The 19,891-nt window shown below is 39.0% G+C and overlaps 1 protein-coding gene across 1 annotated transcript in view; it reads left to right on the top strand.

Moving 5' to 3' along the window:
- Positions 1–221: 221 nt before the first annotated feature.
- Atf3 (activating transcription factor 3) overlaps positions 222–19,891 on the top strand; it is a 52,566-nt gene continuing 32,896 nt past the window's right edge. Inside the window, exon 1 of the mRNA XM_087194249.1 lies at positions 222–240. The gene's annotated coding sequence lies outside the window, so the exon portion shown is untranslated. The remainder of the gene's footprint in view (positions 241–19,891) is intronic.

Genomic DNA, 19,891 nt, shown 5'->3' with positions numbered 1-19,891 from the left:
TAGACGATGGCTCTCAGGGAAGCCTGTTAGTCACCTATGGTGTGACATCATATTGCCACTCAATATAGTAACAGCTGTTGGTTGCTTTGGGGGGCAGGGGTGGGGTCAGCTCTAGTTGACCAGCCGTGCCTGGAGGATAAATTGGATGGGACAGAAGGGAAGACCTGATAAGAGGAGACATCCTCCTCTCTGTGGATGGCCCACCCTTCCTGAAAGATTTCCAGCACATCACCCCAAAATGTGAGTCTTGGCTGTTCTTTCTTCAGGGAGACCATGGGGAAAAGTGTTTGGTCAAGACCCCTCCAGATGGGGGAATGTCCCCCAAGGCCGGGCCAGGGGAGGCGCCACCCACAAGAGGGGTAGACAAGTGAGAAGTTTGGTGTTCTGGCTCTATAATGCCTACATGGCCCCCACCGAGGGGGTCCCGAGGATGGGGACAGAGAGGACCAGGAGCTAGAATGCTGGAGTAGGCTCTCCACCTGCCCCTCCACAGGGCCCAGGTCAGGGGTGGGCAGACCAGCACCCCACTGCACCCCATGCTGGAGCAAGCCGTGCTTTGAGGACAGCACTGGTCAGTGCTATAGTCCTCTGGAGTGTTGGTAACCATCTTGTCACAGGCAGCTCGGGACTGGTTAACCCTTTCCTCCTGGTGGCCTCTCCCCGCTGCTGATTCTCCCTCCCCAGGGAGCCCATCTTTGGGCCTGGAAAGCTTGTGTCAAGAGTGTAAGATGGACAGGGTAACTGGTATAGGTGGCCCTGGGGACACTGACTCTTCCAGCATCAGGGCTAGAATAAGTCCAGAGAGAGAAGTTGGAAGCTAGGAGGGCAAACCCTGGAGGGCGACAGGAGACCTTGTTTGGCAGCTGGTTTTGCCAATGACCAGCTGTGTGACCTTGAGCAAGTCATTGTCCCCGTTTAGATTCTGAATATTCATCTCATCTGTAAAGTGCCCTGCACTTGGAGTCAGAGCAGCCCTGGACAGAGAGCTGCCTCTGAACCCCAGTTTCTCAGTTATCAAAGGTGGGTTATGATGGGCCGGTGGTGTGGGGCTGTGCCCGGGTGTCTTCTCTGGGACAGTGTGAACCTATCCAGGGGTCACCCTGAGTTGGACAGGAATGCGGGGTTGGCCCAGACTGGATGGGGAGGTGTCGTGGCCAGCCAGGCTGTGAAACCCCCAGCCCCAGGGACCCCCTGCTTTTAAATGATGTTGAAAACAGTGCAGGGGCTCAAGGGCCGCACCTCCCGAGGGGCACAGCAGCAAAGCCAAGGAAGTCTGGGCTGAAGGGTGACGCCTGGACCCGGGGTGCCCCGAGGAGGGTCCCGGAGCAGGCCCGTGCCTCTCCCCGCGGCTTGGCATCGGCTCCGCAGGCAGCGGGACCTCGGAGGGGGGCCCTGGGAATAAGCGATCTCCATGAGACAGTGACCAGAGAGAGCCTCTGCACTCACCCCGGGCCACCAGTTCTTACAGAAACTCCAGACTGCGGTGCATGCTTCCCGTAAATAGACTAACCGGGGTTAGCTATTTTACTTCAACTCTCCCTTTCAAATTGCATCGAAAGCGAAACAGGCCACTCCTCTGAAGCAGGGCTTTGAGCCACCGGTTTAAATATTCGTCCCTCCCACCCAAAGGGGGTTTCTCTGGCTCTCTCTCCTTTTTGAAGCCCGGGTGCTGCTGCTCCGGGAGGCTGGAGGAGGCCGATGACTCATTTGACATTATCATAGCTGCGCAGCGGGAGTCAAAGTGATTTTCAAACTATGAGTAATGCGCGGCATGAGAGAGAGCGTGACAGGGCTGCCGGCTCTCAGCAGCCGGGCGGCCTGGGATCCAATAACGGCGAAATGCAAATGCGCAGTAAGAAAGGGCTCTGGGAAAATGCAAAGGATTCGGATGTCGGGAAAGGCGGTGGACTCTCAGGGCCTCCACATCTGATCTCTTTACAGGGAAGAAAATACTCTTACAGTCTTCGTTTTCATATATTCACCTCTAGGGAAGGATGGATTTAAAGTCTTCAGCACATTTCTTCTTCTAAAATAATATTGCCATAAAGAAATGCGCTGTGCTTCTTGGTAGGAAGGAGGACACAAATCATTTCTTTCAATTTTTATTTTTTATTTATTTTTAAGGAGATACTTAAAACCCAAGAACTTCACCCTAAGCTATATCCCCATTCCCTTCCCCTTTTAAATTTTTGACACAAGTCTTACTAAGAATGAATTGCTCAGGCTGGCTCGAACTTGCCATCCTCCTGGCTCAGCCTCCCAGAGCGCTGGGACTATAGATGTGTGCCACCAAAGCTGGCTTCTCCTAATTTTTAAAGATGGGGTAGAAACCTATGGGTGGTGGGGCAGGTAGAGGCCTCCTTACAACTTCTTTGTCTATTTACTAGAGCTTTTGAGAGCTGTCACATACATAGCGCTGAGTACTTGGGTCTTAAGAGAGAAAAGCTAGGTGGCCGGTCCTATCCAGAGCCGAGTGGGTCCCTGGCCTTGGTTTCCTGGGGATACTCACAGTGCTTTCTCTGAGCTCTGGGTAGGTGGGGACAAGGTCTGCCTGGCCATGGTGGCCCCAGTGTCTAACTTGGATCCTGCACATAGTAAGTGCTCAGAAAATGTGCACAGAATTAATGACCGAGATGAGAGCTGTGGACACCAGAGCTCCTCTGTTTGGTTGATCTTTTGGCCTTTAGTTTGTCCAGCCCAGGGCCTGGGGCTCAGCAGGGACACTGATTCCTAAGCACGAGTCACTGCTCACATCCTTGGGGACTAAATGCTAAAATCAGACCAGAGCAGGACACTCAGGAGCGCTCCTTCACACAGGCTTACAGACGCAGCAGTAATACAAATTTGTTAATGTGTTGGAAGTAAAATCAGGAGAACTGTCAGACTGAACTTCACCTGCTGATTCTTGACCTAAAACCATCAAGGCAAGGAGTGGTAACAATAATACGGTCAATTCCTTGTCTGGGCCCTGTGATGGGAGATTAAGGACAAGGAGTACTTGGGTAGATACACCCCAAAGAAACAAAGTTCCACTTGGATACATATTTGTTTTCTTTTTGTTTTTTGAGACACGCTCTCACTATGTAGTTCAGCCTGGTCTTGAATTCCCTCTGTAGCCCACACTGGCCTCAAACTTGTGGTGATCCTCCTGCCTCAGCCTCTTTGAGGGCTGGGATTACAGGCTTTAGATACACATTGAAAGGCATAAAAGGAAAGAATTGTGAAAAATTAATTTTGCCCTTTTTAAATGGGAAAACCAGACAATTGATTTTATGGGCGAGGACACACTTCTAAGTTTTGATAAGCACCTACGGGTACTGTGTAGCTATAGCTTGTTACAAAATCCTTGTCTGAAACAGATGACTTGTCTCACTCCTTCCTCCTTTGGCATCTCTCCCTCCTCTTTCCCAGTCCCCTGTGCCCCTATGTGGACACCTCTGTCCCCTTCTTTTTTTTGTTTTTGGTACCAGGGATCAAACTCGGGACCTTGTGCTTTCATGGCAGGCACTGGAAACATCGAGCTAAATCCCTGGCCCTCTGTCCCCTGCTTTTCCCAGGGTGCTCCCCTCCACAACCAGGCCTCCCTCCTCTGTGTGAACTTTAGCAGAGCCCCTAGCCAGGTGTCCCTCAACGGTGAGCCGTCAATGGAATTTTCTAAAAATACAAGAAGAAAAGTCACCTACTAATCATAAGCTCATGTCTATGGGAAGTATTCACAAATACACTGATAATTATTTATAAGCCATCAGGCTGAATCACACACTAAAATAATTCCTGTTCACTTAAGAAATGTCTTGGAGGGAGCCATAAAAAATAATTTTATCAAATTTCATCCTGAGTCCCACCCCTTGAGTGTGGCCCATTTGCAGTGTGGAAAGGGAGCAGGAACACCCGGAACTTGTCGGGGAGGCTGGGGCCGCTGTGTGTGCTGCTGGGCCGCTGACCTCTCCCCTGCCATCCACACTAGGGCTGGGCTTGCTTGGAGCCTGGGCGCCCGCATGCAGCCTGGTCCTAAATGGGTGGGAGGAGGTGAGGACATCACAGGCCAACCGGAAAGACAACTTCCGGGGCCCTCCTAGGGGCTGTCATTTGGCGTCGCTGCCCAGGTCCAGGGCATGGTCCAGGGCGAGGCTTCAGCCTCCTCCACTCTCTCGTCTCAAAGCTGTAAGCCTGAGGTCACCGTGGTGTCACACTGCAGCTCATGGACCCTGCTGGGACACAAACACTTGTCAGATAAAAAGGTTCCAGCTTCTGATCCTGACTCTTATCTTTTGGCGGGGGGGGGGGGGGGGGGGGTACCGGGGATTGAACTCAGGACCTTGCACTTACCAGGTAGGGGCAGCGCCACTGAGCTAAATCCCCACCCCTTTCTTATTTTATAAATATTGCATATATAAATAATTTAATGTTTATTAGTGTTACTAAGTTTCAGCCTTCAGATGTTTAACATATATGCTAAAATAAATGTCTGTTATTTGGAATCTTCCTGGAAAAAAAATCAACCCAAGTCTCTCCTGTAGTACATTTCCCTTTATTTCTTCCCCTCTTCCTTCCTTTGCTCTTTCCCTGTCTCTCTTTCCACTCTTTCCTTCCTTTCTTTCCTTCTTTTTTCTTTCTTTTGTGTGTGTGTTTCATTTGTGGGTTGCTTCTGGTCAACATCTTTCTAATAGGTGTAGCTGGAAGCCCCTAGGAAATGGATTAAGGTAGCAGGACTTAGGAGGGAGACTTTTCATTATATACACTCTCAACTGTTTGGCTTTTTAATCACCCACACAGATATTCTTCCCAATAAGAAAAGTCAACCAAAGCAATGTTTTTCCCCTTCTTGTTTTCATTTTTAAAATGTGTTTTATTTTTCCCCCCAATAATTGGCCTTCTAAAACAATTTATGAAGTAAACATCTCCCCACATCATTAAGTATTCTTTTACATAATTTTTTATGGTTGTAGGAGAGTTAATTTAATATCTTTGAACTGTAATTTAGTTAACTAATCTGTATATTGAACAATCTGGGAATATCTGACTGATCAATATTACAAATAGTCCTAAAATAAACATTCTTGTAGTTAAATCTTTGCGTGTAGCTATTCTTTTTTACCTCAGATATATTTACTCAAAGGAGAATAAACATTTCTTAAAGATAAATAAATCAGATTATACAGATTGTAGGGTCTTTGGTATATACTGCTCTTAATATAATTTTAATTTCAATTTTTAAAATCACAAAGAAATGTCCCCTGTGTTGACAAGTTCAGTTTCTTGCTTATGAATTTTCTGTTTGTCTATATATCTGAGGGTATCTTAATATTTGCAATGATTTAGAATGCTTTATACATTTATAAAATATATAGAAAAAGACTTCCTTGTCTAATTTTTTAACAATTCCTGGCCAGATATTTATATTTTAATTTTGGTTACATTTATACACTTTACATATACGTAATCCATGTTTGGATTACATATTATCTATAACAAAATGTATATATAAATATGTGATATATAAAATATAAACTATGTAAAAGCATATTTAGGGCTGGGGATTTAGCTCAGTGGCATGGCGCCTGCCTTAGAAGCACAAGGTTCTGAGTTCAATCCCTGGTGCTGAAAAAAAAAAAACGCATATTTATATACTTTTAAAATTTTTTTATTTTATCGATACATTTTAGGTATACAATATAATGACATTCATCATTGGAAATTTGCACCTTTACATAATCTCTCTTGGTTCTTATTTTTTCCCCCTTCCCCTGCCCTCCCTTCAACCCCTCCATCCCTCTCTATTTACAAAGACTTTGTTTCCATTTTTTCATTTTCTCATATTAATTCCATTCCCTTCCCCTTCGCCCCTCTTCTTCCTATTTCACATTTAAATACTTTTGATACTGAAGATTTTAAGTAATCAAATCTATCAATATTTTCCTTTTTGAAGACCGAGCTTTTCTATGTAGAGCTTTGAAAATCATTTTATACTTTCTTCCAATAAAAAAAGCTTTTAAAATAAAGTTGACATATTTTATATATTTACAGCAACATGGACAAATTTGAAGTGGATCATTCAGTGAGTCTTGATGATTAATAGATGAATCACCTATGAAGACATAGATGTTTGGGCCGGGGATTTAGCTCAGTGGTTCTGGCGCCTGCTGCACAAGTGTAAGGTCCCAAGTTCGATCCCCGGTACCAAAAAAAAAAAAAAGACATAGATGTTCAAAGGACATGGGTTTCCTGTGAAGTGACAGTTGTATATATTTATTAATGTATCAAAAACATGAAATATGCACTTGAAATAAGTGAGTTACATGGCATATGAGTGATATCTAAATATAGCTGGAAGGAAAAAAAGGAGGAAAGGAAGAGAAAGAGGAAGGAAGGAAGGTAAAAAAACCACCCAGGAAGCGCTCTGGTGACCCTTCCCAGTCAATCCTCTCTCCTACTCTACTCAGAAGCAACCATGGTTTTTAATTTTTCATCACAGATTATTTATCTGTTTTGGAGTTTTATGAAGTGGAGATGTGCAGCATGAACTCTTTCATGTAAGATTTCTTTCACCCAGCAGAATGTTGTGGAAATTCATCTGTGTTGGTGCACTCAGGACTTGGTGTCTTTATTGCAGGAGTAGGATCTCCCCATATGTCTATATTACAGTTTGTTTGTCTGTTCTACAGAGGGGCTGTTTACAGCTTGGGACCACTATGAGAAGGAGCTGTGAACATTCTTGTAAATGGCCTTTGGTGTGGACATAAGCTTTCATTTCTCTTGAGTAAATACCCAGGAGCTGAGTTGCTGAGTCATAGGGTAGTTGTATGTTCAGATTTATAAGAAATTGCTGGATTTATTTTTCCCAAAGTGCTGGTGCCATTTTTCACTCCCACAAATCAGAGTTCCCGTTGCTTCTCATCCTTGCCAACATTTGGCATTGTCAGTTGTTTTTATTTTAGGCATTTTGCTGGGTGTGCACTGGTAGCTTATTGTAGTCTTAGTTTGCATTTTCTTAATCATTAAAATTATTCAACTTTTTTCATATGTTTGGCTTTTTAAATTTTATTTTAACAGCTTTATATTTTATCTCTAGCTATAATGTTGTATCCCTCTAAAATTATTTTGATTATGATTGAGGTTTTTTCTAAATAACCAATTAACCAAGCTAAATTTATTAAATAACAACTTTATTTCCTGATAATTTGTGATGCTTTCTTTCCCATAAATTAAATTTCTCATATATTGTGTGGTCTGAAAATACCTATTCCACCCTACCGATTTGAGCACTTGTAAGTTGATCTTTGTCAGTACCATGCTGTTTTATTGACATAAGCACTTTAAACTGGTTAATAGCTTCATCTTTCCTTTGGATGTTCAATATTCTCTTTGCTGGTCATACCTAATTATTCTTTCAGTGAGCAGAAGTGCGATCCTGTCAAATTCTGAAGAGTCCTATTGAGATTTTTATTGAAGTTATATTGAACATACAAATTAATTTGAAAATTGCTATCTCATTGCCATGGAATATAGTATTTAAATCTTCTGCAGTTCTTAATAATGTTTTACAGTTTTTAATATGTGGGCCTTTCACATTATCATTAAGGCTATTTCAAAGCATTTTATATAGGTTTCAGAGTCATTATTATTGACTTTTGCTATTGCAATTTGATTTTATTTAAATTTACATTTTCTAACTGGATAGTATTTCTATGTAGAAAAGCATAGAAAATTTCTATACAAGGAAGCTACTGGCTTTTATGTCTGTTTTTTATATTTAGCAGTTTTCTTGAGCTCATATCAATTTCAGTAAGTTTTAGTTGAATTGTTCTTTTGAGTTTCCAGGAATATAATTATATCATCTTAATAATTACAGTATATTTTCCTCTTCCAATATTTCTGAATCCTATTTTTATAAGTGCCCTATTTCATTGAACACAAGTTCCAGATCAAAAGTAAGTAAAAATGACAATAAACTACATTTCTGTTTTGTCCCTGATTTTCACATTTCCCTAGTATTTCATTGTGATGGTTTTGACTGTTTCAAGTAAATACTTTTGTTAAGACATTTTAAGTTTGTATTTTAAAATAAGGACCAGTGATTACATTTTAATGTATTTTCTTCATCTATTGAGAATTTTATTGGGGTTTTCTTTTCTACCCTATGGATGTGATATGTTATAGTGCTGAATTTTTCAGACATTAAAACATAAAATCTTTTTATTCTAGGCTAACCCCTACTTGGATTTTTTTTTTTGATAGTCTGTTATCCATATTTGGGTTTTCTTCTCTATATTCATAATTTAGATAAGTTCATTAATTTTTGAGCTGCCTTTTTCAGAGTTTAATATCAGGATTACATCTGAAAAGCAAATCTATCTTTTTCAATGTTTTGAAATAATTATTGAACCATAATAATTACCTGTTTCTTAAGAATTGAAAATTTTTTCCTTATAAATTTTTCTAGGCCAAACACTTTTTTTTCTCTATAGGGAAATAGTTTTCTCTTTTCTTTTTTATTAGTTGTGATTGGTATATTTAGGTTTTATATGTCTAACTTTGCTAAGGTATATATTCCAGAAGACTATCAGTTTCATTTAGGTTTTCAAATTTATAACTTAGAATTTTGCAAGTCATTGTCTTATATTTAAAATATTTCCTCCCTACCTGGTACTGAATACCCCTCTCTAATTTTATTATCCATTGGAGCTTTTTAATCTTTAGTTTCTGTAAAATCTAGTCTTTTGATTGATTTTTCTAAAATGTAGTGCTTGGATTAATTTTGTAAATTTTCCTATATTTTAGTTCATTTAGGTTCGGTTTGCCTCTCTCCTTTCTTCTGATTTCTTAGGGATTTTGTTGTTACAATTGTTATCAATTTTTCAGTTGAATGCTTTCATTTTTCCTTTCCTTAAAAATAATGAAAATATGCTTCACTTTTCAATAACCTTTAATAGCATTTTATAACTTTTGATATGGCTGATTCTTATTGTAATTATCTTCTAACTGCAGAGTTTTTACACTTTAATTTTTCATCTATTTAATTTTATTCTGTCCTTATATTTAGCTTTTTAAAACTTCTATTATTAATAACTAGTTGTACTGCCTTGTGATGAAATAATATCTGCTTCTTAAAATAGTGCCCATTTTTTGGTTATATGCATCACAAATCCCTTCTCCTGCTCCATAATTTCTTTCCATCTTGTTTTCTTTTCTGTTCATAAGGTTTTTGTCATAATGTAATCAAATGTGTCCCTCTTATTTGTATTGCACATAAGAAATCTTTCCCAACTACTTGACAATAAATGTATCTTCCTACATTTTCATCTAATAATTGCAAAGTTTAGCTTTCCCTTTTCCAGCCTTTAAGCTTTGAGGTTGATGCAAGCAGGGAGTAACCCTCCTCTGCCATCTGAGAAGCCCACCAACCCCCTGGGCTTTTTGACGTGGCTTTGGGTGTGTGGAGAGAAATCCCCAGATGTGGAGATAATTTCTGAGCTTTTCTGTTCCGGTTAACAGTTATCTACGTGTGTATCTCTTTGACAACCCACCAGTCTTTTTAACAAGTCTAAATATCTAATGAGACAAATCCTGGCACCTTCTTCTTTTTCTTCAAGATTATCTTGGCTCTTCTTAGTCCCTTCATGTGATTTTAGAATTAGCTTGTTAAGAATCATACATACACACTTGAGATCTTTTAAAACTAAGATTGCATCAAGTCTACAGATCAGCGTGGAAATCACTGACAGCTCTACTCTGTTGACTACTCTGATCAGTGAATGTAGTATATCCATTTATTTCATCTTACTTTATATTGTTCACTAGTGCTTTCACAGTTTTCTTCAGAGGCTTGTGTATCTTTCAACAAGTTTATTTCCTAGGTATCTCATAATTTGTCATGACTCTGAATAGGAAATTTTTCTATTGTGTTTTCTCATTATGAACTTATACATGCTCTTGATTTGCATGTGACTTTTGTATCTGGCTTCTTACTGAAAACTTTCTACTCTCTGAATTTTTTTGAGATCTTATGTAGAAAAATCACATTTTCTGCAAACAAGAACAGCTTTCAATTTCCAATCTCGTTCTCTGTTTCTTTTTCCTTTCTTTATATTGCATCACTTAAAACTTTCAGTAGAAGGCTGAACAGATGCTCATAATTGGTATTGTTAATGTTTTTCCTGGCTTTAATGAAAATGTTTCTAAAATATCACCAGTTAGTATCACAGTTGCCTGTAAAGTTTCAATAATATGCTTTTCTAAGGTTAAAAAATTTGCGTTTTTACCTAGTTTCCTAAGGCTCTTTGAAAAACCATAAATGAATACTTCATTGTCAAGTATCTTTTCTGTATTTTTTGAGACAATACTAAAAAGATAAAAAATGTTTTCTTTATAATCTGTTAAATGGACTGTAAATATTTGAATTATACTTTCATTCTTTTTTTTTTTTTTTTTTTTTTGGTACCAGGGATCGAACTTGGGTCTTTGCACTTGCGAGTCAGGCGGCAGAACCACTGAGTTAAATCCCCGGCCCTATAGTTTCATTCTTGAGATTAAATCCTACTTTGTCTTGCCATGATTTTTTTTGCAATTTTTTTCTTTAAATTTTTAATTGTTATTTGTACATGTTTGCAGTAATAATGATTACATTCATTATGGGGAATCTACATAACACATCTCAATTTTTTTTTTTTGGTACCAGGGATCAAACTCGGGTCCTTGTGCTTGTGCAGCAGGCGGGGAAGCCACTGAGCTAAATCCCCAGTCCTTCAATTTTGTTTTTAACCCTTCCTCTCCACTCCTTTGTTTTCTTTTTCTTTTCTTTCTTTTTTTTTTTTTGGTATCAGGGATTGAACTCAGCACCTTGCACTTACAAGGCAGGCAGCGGTACCACTGAGCTAAATCCCCACGCACCCCCTTTTTTTCTATGTTTTTGCCAGTATTAGATTCATTTATTTATTTTATAAATAAATTATCATAAATACAGATTCACAGCCAGATTAACAGGCCAAAAAATGATATTTAAAAAAATATTTTGTATCTACATGAAAAATGAGAGTAAATTATTATTTTCTTTATTAGTATTGCCCTTGTCTGGCTTTAGTAACTCAAAAAGTAAATTGGACAATCCTCCCCTGTCCCCCAATTCTGTAAGACATTTTTGTTTTAAAGTAGAGCTTATCTGTATTTTGAAAATTTGGTAAAATCACTGTGGCCTACTATCTTTGGAGGTAGGAGAACTTTTGAATAACAATTTAATTTCTTTTGGGCTGGGGATTTAGCTCAATGGTTCTGCCACCTGCCTCACAACCGCAAGGTCCTGAGTTCAATCCCTGGTACCAAAAAAAGACCCCCAAAAAACCAATTTAATTTCTTTAGTGGCTAAGGCTTTATTCTGATTTCATCTAAATAAATTGCCAAATTTTTATTTTATTCTTCAAAATTATACATTTCCTCTAACTTTCCCTATGTATTAAGGTTGCTATTTGATTTTACCTATGCATTTCAAAATCTCCCCCATATTTCTTTTTATTCCTATTTTTTGGAGTTTTTTCTTTCCTTTGTCCCACTGTGTGTGGAGTTTATACCTCTGTAAAGTGTTTTGAAAAACCAACTTTTTGTTTTATGCATCTCCCCTAAATACAATTTTTTTCTAATAGAGTTCTTTGTTCTTTGCCTAGTTTAAATTGAACATTTTACTTGTTTAATGTCATAATTTTGTCAGATTTTTCATCTTACTTGTAATGAATATATTTTTTAAAGTGGAGCTTTCAGTGTCTTTGCCACAGCAAGGCACCAGCACCTTTGAGATATATGTTGAACTATATTCGCCACCTTATTTTTCCTCCAGAGTTGTAGTTTTACCCTTTATAAGTATTAAAACTGAAAGGATTGTTTTTTGGGTAGCAGTTAATTATGCTTATCAGTATCTTTTAGTAGTTGTTTAACCATCTGTGGTTGGGACGCTCCTGATCTTTAAATGTCTAAAAAGTCTTTGTCAGGGTATGGAATTCTAGATTGACAATTATCTTCCCTCTGTGCTTTGAACATATTCCCCTTATTATCTTCTAAAACCTACTGATGCTTTGTGAAGGCTGCTGTCAGACCAATTTTCATTCCTTTGAAGCCAATCCATCTTTTAGCTTTTAACTTAAAAAAACTCTTTATCCTTAGCATTGTGCAATTTTACTACATTGTGTTTAGGTTTGAATCTATCCTCATTTCTATGCTTGGCACTCAAATGTAGATTTGATTTAAAACCTTTATTCTGGAACATTCTCAGCAATCATCTTTTTTTTAAATTTTATTTTATTGGTGTATTTTAGGTATACAATATAATGACATTCATCATTGGAAATTTGCATCTTTACATAATCTCTCCTGGTTCTTATTTTTCTCCCTTCCCCTTCCCTCCCTTCAACCCCTCCATCCCTCCCTATTTACAAAGACTTTGTTTCCATTTTTTCATTTTCTCATATTAATCCCATTCCCTTCCTTCCTTTCCTCTACCCCTCCCACTTCCCCTTCCCCTTTGCCCCTTTTCTTCCTATTTCACATTATATAGTATACCTTTTAGTCCTTATTTACACTTTGTTTCTCACACTAGAGAAACTATTTGGTATTTACACATGGGTGTCCCATTTATCACTTAAGAGAATCGCCTCAATGTGCATCCATTTAGCTATAAATGTCTCTAATTTCTCATTTTTTATGGCTGAGTAGTACTCCATTTTATTAAAAAAACCACATTTTCTTTATCCAGTCCATGGGCAATTGGGCTACTTCCAAGTTTTAGCTATTACAAATTGTGCTGCTATGAACATAGGTGCATATGTAACACTATGGTATGATTCTTTTAATTCTTTGGGGAAGATACCCAGCAGGGGAATAGCTGGGTCCAATGGGACCTCTAACCCTAGTTCTCTGAGGTATCTTCATACTGATTTCCACAGTGGTTGCACCAGTCTACACTCCCACCAGCAGTGGAGCAGGGTTCCTCTTTCCCCACAGCCCCGCCAGCATTTGTTATTGGTTGATTTCATGATAGCAGCCATTCTTTCTGGAGTGAAGTGGAATCTCAGTGTTATTTTCATTTGCATATCTCGAATGACCAGTGACATTGAACATATTTTCGTGTATTTATTAGCTATTTCTACTTCTTTGTGTGAGAAATGTCTGTTCATTTCAGATGCCCATTTTTGGATTGGGTCTTTAAATTTGGGAGCTCTGATCTTTTTAAGTTCTTTATAGCTTCGAGATAGTAGACCTTTGTCTGAGGAAGAGCAGGTGAAGATTTTTTTCCCACATTGTGGGTTGCCTCTTCACACTGCTGGTGGTTTCTCTTGCTATGCAGAAGCTTTTTAATAAGAAGAGATCCCGTTTGTTGATTGTTTGTGCTAGTTCACAGGCAACTGAGGTTTTGTTCATAAAATCTTTTCCTACTCCGATGTCTTCAAGGGTTCTACCTAACCTCTGTTCCAACTGGTTCAGAGTTTCTATTTTAATACTTAGATCTTTGATCCATTTTGATTTTAGTTTAGTGCATGGTGAGAGATACAGGTCTAGTTTTAATCTTTGGCAAGTTGAAGCCCAATGTTTCCAGCACCATTTATTAAAGAGGCTATCTTTCCTCCAGTGAGGATGTTTGGCTCCTTTGTCGAAGATGAGATGGCTGAGTGTGTCTGGCATTGTTTCTGCATCTTCTAATCTGTTCCACTGGTCCTCAAGTCTGTTTCTTTGCCAGTACCATGCTGTTCTTATCACAGTAGCTTTGTAGTATAGTTTCAAGTTGGGGGTTGTGATACCCCCAGCCATGTCTCTGTTGCCCAGAATTGCTTTTGCTATTCTGGGTCTCTTCTTGTTCCAAATGAATTTTTTGATTGTTTTCCCAAGGTCCATGAAGTATGCTGCTCAGATTTCAATTGGGATTGCGTTGAATCTATACAGTGGTTTTGGAAGTATGGCCATTTTCACTATGTTGATCCTTCCTACCCAGGAGCAGGGGATGTCTGTCCATTTTCTGATATCCCCTTCAATCTCTCTTTTCAGAGTTCCATAGTTTTCAGAGAAGAGGTCTTTGATTTCTTTTGTTAGGTTGATTCCTAGGTATTTCGGTTTTTTGGATGCTAATGTGAAAGGAATTGTTTGCCCTATTTCCCTCTCTGTCGTTCGTGTAGAGGAAAGCTATTGACTTTTGTGTGTTGTCTTTGTATCCAGCTACTCTACTGAATGTGGTTATTAAGTCTAAAAGACTTTTGGTGGAGTTCTTGGGGTTTTCTATATAGAGAATCATGTCATCTGCAAATAATGACAATTTGACTTCTTCATTTCCTATCTGTATACCTTTTATTTCTTTCTCTTGTCTAACTGCCATGGCTAATGTTTCCAAGACTATATTGAACAGGAGTGGTGATAGTGGACATCCTTGCCTTGTACCTGATTTTGGTGTGAAGGATTTCAGTTTTTGACTATTTAGTATGATATTGGATGTTGGTTTTTCATAGATAGCTTTTAGCAGATTGAAGTAGAGACCGTCTATTCCAATTTTTTGTAGGGTTTTAATCATAAATGCATGTTGGATTTTGTCAAATGCTTTTTCTGCATCTGTTGAGATGATTATATGGTTTTTGTCCTTGGCTCTATTGATATAGTGTATTACATTGATTGATTTGGATATGTTGAACCATCCCTGCATCCCTGGGATGAATCCCACTTGGTCAGGGTGTATGATCTTCTTGATGATCTTCTGCATTCTATTTGCCAGTATCTTATTAAGGATTTTTGCATCTATGTTCATTAGTGAGATTGGCCTATAGTTCTCTTTTTTGGTTGAGTCTTTCTCTGCTTTGGGGATCAAGGTGATGCTTGCTTCCAGGAATGAATTTGGGAGTGTTGCTTCCCTTTCAGTTTCACTGAAGAGTTTAAACAGTAGTGGCAGTAGTTCCTCTCTAAATGTCTTGTAGAATTCGGTGGTGAAGCCATCAGGACTGGGGCTTTTCTTAGTTGGTAAGTTTTTTGTTTTGTTTTTTTTTATACTGGGGATGGAACTTGGATCCTTATGCTTGCAAGGCAAGCGGTGGAACCACTGAGCTAAATCCCTGGCCCCTGGTAAGTTTTTAATTACATTTTCAATTTCATTGATTGACATTGGGTTGTTCAGAATTTTTAGGTATTCTTCATTCAATTTTGGTAATTCATATGTATCTAGGAATCTGTCCATTTCTTTTTTGTTTTCCATCTTATTGGGGTATAGGTTTGGAAGTAGGTATTGATGATCCTCTGAATTTCTGCTGGGTCCGTTGTAATTTCACCCTTTTCATTCCTAATTGCATGGATTTGGGCCTTTTCTTTCCTTTTTCTGATAAGGGTGGCTAAGGGTTTGTCAATTTTGTTGATTCTTTCGAAGAACCAACTCTTGGCTTCATTGATTTTTTTTGTATTGTTCTCTTAGTCTCCATTGCATTGATTTCTGTTCTGATTTTTATAATTTCCTCCCTTGTATGAGCTTTGGGTTTGTTCTCTTCTTTTTCTAGAAGCTTGAGGTTCAGCATCAGGTTGTTTAATTGGGCTCACTCTGTTTTCCTATATGAGTATTCACTGCTATGACTTTCCCTCATAAGACTGCTTTTCTTGTGTCCCATAGATTCTGATATGTTGTATTGTCATTATCATTTAATTGAAGGAACTGATTTCTTCTTTAATTTCGTCTGTGACCCATTGGTTATTCAGAAGTGTGTTGTTCAATTTCCATGTGTTTATGAAATTTTTGCAGTTTCTTTTGCCATTGATCTCTAATTTCATCGCACTATGGTCTGATAGTATACAGGGGATAATGTCAGTTCCTTTGCACTTACTTAAACATGTTCTATGTGTGAGTATGTGGTCTATTTTGGAGAACGACCCATCTGCAGCTGAAAAGAATGTGTATTCTGATTTTGTGGGGTAGAACGCTCTGTAAACATCTGTTAAGTTCATTTGTTCAAGAGTTTGATTAAGTTCTAGTATTTTGTTGCTTATTCTTTGTCTAGTTGTCTATTTGTGACAGTGGGGTATCGAGGTCCCCCACTACTATTGTATTAGTGCATATATGACTTTTCCTTTAGTATTTGGTTTATATAGTTGGGTGCATTAGCTTTTTGTGCATACATATTTATGAAGCAATCATCTCTTTAAACATTGCTTCACTGCCACTCCTTTTCCATTCTTTCAGAATTCCTATTACAAAATGGAACCTACTGGTTGATCTCCATATCTTTTAATACTTTCTCTCTTTGCCTATATTTTGGATGTGGTCCTCACCTTTCCAATTCACTGTTGTACTCTTCCACCTCACCCAGGTCAGAATTTTCTCCTCTAATGTTTCTTCTTCCTTCTCCTCTCCTCTCCTCTTCCTTCCCTTCCCCTCCCCGTCCCCCTCCCCCTCTCCACTTTCCTCTGGCTTTCTTCCTCCTCCTCCATTTTCTCTTTTGCTCCTGGAGTTGAACCTAGGGCTTCATATAGGCTAAGCACAGGTGATATATTTTTTAAATTTCAACATTTATAATCTCCATTCCTGAGATCTATAGCTGGTTCATTTTCATGCCACCTGGAATTATTTCTACTTATTTTGTTTCATTATTTCTGTTATCCATCTCTTCTGACACCTCAGTTGTACTTATTCTAAATTCTTTGTTAGGCTAGTCTATAATAAGTTTCAACCTGGAGTAAAACCCTGTCCCAGTGGATGACTTTTTGTCATCTGTCTTTCTGCGCATTGGATTCCTTTGTGTATCTTGGAACTTGGGTTTGCAGGCTCACTTCAGATGGAAACCCTATCTGCTTCAGTTTTCTCTGTTCCCCACTCTTCCTCACCCCTCCTTTCTCCCACATAGCAGCAGCAGTGGCTTCCAGCCCTCCAGCTCCCCAGAGGGTCCCAGTGCATTGGGACTGGAAAGCTTTTGGAGTTCAACTTGGAGTTTTGTTTATTCCCAGTTCCCCCTCACATGTCTTTAGTTGTGCTGTTGTGGTTGCCTTGATTTCCTGAATTGATTCAAAACATTGGTCCTGAGTTTGATCCCTGGTACAAAAAAAAAAAATCATTTGCCTTTTGAGTTCATTTTGACTTTGGGGATGAACTAGGAGTCACACAGTGCCAGATCCAGTGAATAAGTGGGTGAGGACAAGGTGCCATGTTTTTACGAGCTGCCTTTCGGTTGGATGGCACCCAGCAGCAGCACTTACCATATTTTTGATCACACCTCATAGAGACACTCGTGAAAGGACTTGCAGAACTGCTTCAGAAAAGGACAACAGCAATGGGATAAGTGTGTTTAAAGCAAGAGGGAGTATATTAAGGGGGATTCGTGGCAATGTACCTTTCACTGTAATAAAAATGCTTATTTAAACATGCCATGTTTTTTAAAATTTTATTTCATTGGTGCATTTTAGGTGTACAATATAATGACATTCATCATTGGAAATTTGCACCTTTACATAATCTTTCTTGGTTCTTATTTTTCCCCCTTCCCCTGCCCTCCCTTCAACCCCTCCATCCCTCCCTATTTACAAAGACTTTGTTTCCATTTTTTCATTTTCTCATATTAATTCATTCCCTTCTTTCCTTTCCCCTACCCCTCCCACTTCCCCTTCCCCACGCCATATTTTTTGATCACCCTTTGTGTAATAGTCATTGATATATTTCCACCACTAAGGACAAACGTTAAAAGTTAGTAACTGTCCCACAGTTGCAGTATTCCAATTTTTTGTAAAAATGTTGACATTGTCTAGAATTCTCAAGACAATAATAATACATTTAAAAGTGCCATAATGTCCTTTCTGGGGAGGGCTGGGAAAACAAAACTTTCGACATGAACATAATGTAAATTTTCATGGGCGCATGGAATGTTACTATATGCCTGGATGGCACAGCATTGCAAGCTGGGATGATGGCATGTAGGGTCTGCTAGCCCCCCCCCCCGCAGTGCTTCTGAGTTCTCAGCTGTCCCAGTGGGGCGTCTGCTCTTGTTCATGCTTCTTTCTGCTCTGGGGGTGTGTCCCAGTGGGTACCCAGCCACTTTTCTACTTTGCTCCCCACAACTCCCTAGAAAAATCCGCTTTGAGTCAATATCTAAAAACATTTTATCAGTGGCCCCAAAAAACTGCATGAGCCTGGTGGTATGAGTGTGTGTGTGTGTGTGTGCGTGCGCATGCATGCGCACGCACACACATGTATTTAACTCGAGGTGCTCTACCACTGAGCTACATTCTCAACATTTTAGTATTTATATATATATATATATATATATATATATATATATATATTTTTTTTTTTTTTTGGTACCAGGGGATCAAACTTGGGACCTTGCACTTGTGAGGCAGGCGGAGGAGCCACTGACCTAAATCCCTGGCCCTATATATTTTTTATCTTGCTAACTTGTCAAGCAGGACTTGAACTTGCAATCATCCTGCCTCAGCCTCCCAAGTGCTGAGATTGTAGGCATGCACCACTGTGCCTGGCTCCCATGGCATTTCTTCTGGGTTTCTTAAGCATTTTCTGTTGTTGTCATCAGTGTCGCTGTTTTTGCCAATGGGAACACGGTTTATTGAATTTATAAATGCAGAAATTATCTGTGACCTAGACATTGGAACCACTAAAAATTACACTTTATGTAGAAAGGCCCAGGGCCGGGGATTTAGCTCAGTGGTTTCACCACCTGCTGCGCAAGCGCAAGACCTGAGTTCCATCCCCGGTACCAATAAATAAATAAATAAATAAATAAATATGTAGAAAGGTCCATGTGCTAAAGGTTTGGTAGCTATTGAGGCAACAGAACTTTTAGGAGGTGGGGCCTAGGGGAAGATTAGAAGAGAAGTAAACAGCAGAAACAAAATATGACCTAGACTATAAAAATGTAAATCACATAAATTAAAAGCATGGAATTATTGCTCAAAGGCAAGCTTAATTTATAGATATGAAATATCCAACACACCTAATGAAATCTTAGCAGTGATTTGATATTTGAAAATACAGTTTAATTGTTTCCTAGAACTTGGAAATAAGAACTCAGCTAATGAAATGTTATTTAGAGTCCTATTTTAACCACTTAAGAGCTCACCCTGGGGGTCACTTGGGCAGTGTGCTTGTTTATGTTCTGATGATACCAAGTGTCACTCAGGTAGGTATCATTTCAACCAGTTTATTCTTATATTGAATACATTTGATAAAATTGTCATTTTTATATTTCCTGTTGTATTATCTTATAAAAGCTAATGAAAAACTATGTAATTTTTGGTCTCTTGTAGCTAAATAATTGGACTGGTAAGTGGTTAATGAATGCAATGGAACAACTTATAAAAATCATGACAGTTTCTGAGTAAAACTGGAGCTTCTGAAATATATGAGAGGGACCTGAAGCCAATGAAATATCTCCCATCTCCCCTCCTATAGGGTTGCCAGATTTAGCAAATAAAGACACAGTGTCCATTTAAATGTGAATAAAACAGAATTTTCGCTATATACCAAATACGGATACTTACACTAAAATAATCACTGTTAGTCTGAAACTCCCATTTACCCGGACATCCTGCTCTCTCTCTGGCATCTCTTTCCAACTACTACATTAACCTCGATTTTGTGTTATCCTTAAAGGGGGAATCTGGCCAGCCTGTACCCCAGACCCCATAAATTCTGTATCAGGGAGTTCATGTTCTGCATTTTCACTGACACATGATGAGGCTTAAAAAGAGCCTGGGGGTGGGATGTAGCTATCCTAGACTGCTTGCCTAACATGCATGGGGTTCTGGGTTCCATCCCAGCACTACCAGAACAAACAAACAAACAAGCACAAAATCATCACCACCAACAACAAAATAAAATGAAAGAGAGACTTAGAGACTAATAGCTCTCATGTTCATCGTCATTAACTCTGGTGCTGGA

Source organism: Heterocephalus glaber, unplaced genomic scaffold, assembly GCF_053883595.1.
Source record: "Heterocephalus glaber isolate CG9 unplaced genomic scaffold, H.glaber_assembly_v1.0 deba00001600, whole genome shotgun sequence".
Taxonomy (NCBI): Eukaryota; Metazoa; Chordata; class Mammalia; order Rodentia; family Bathyergidae; genus Heterocephalus; species Heterocephalus glaber.
This window is presented reverse-complemented; position numbering and strand designations above follow the sequence as displayed.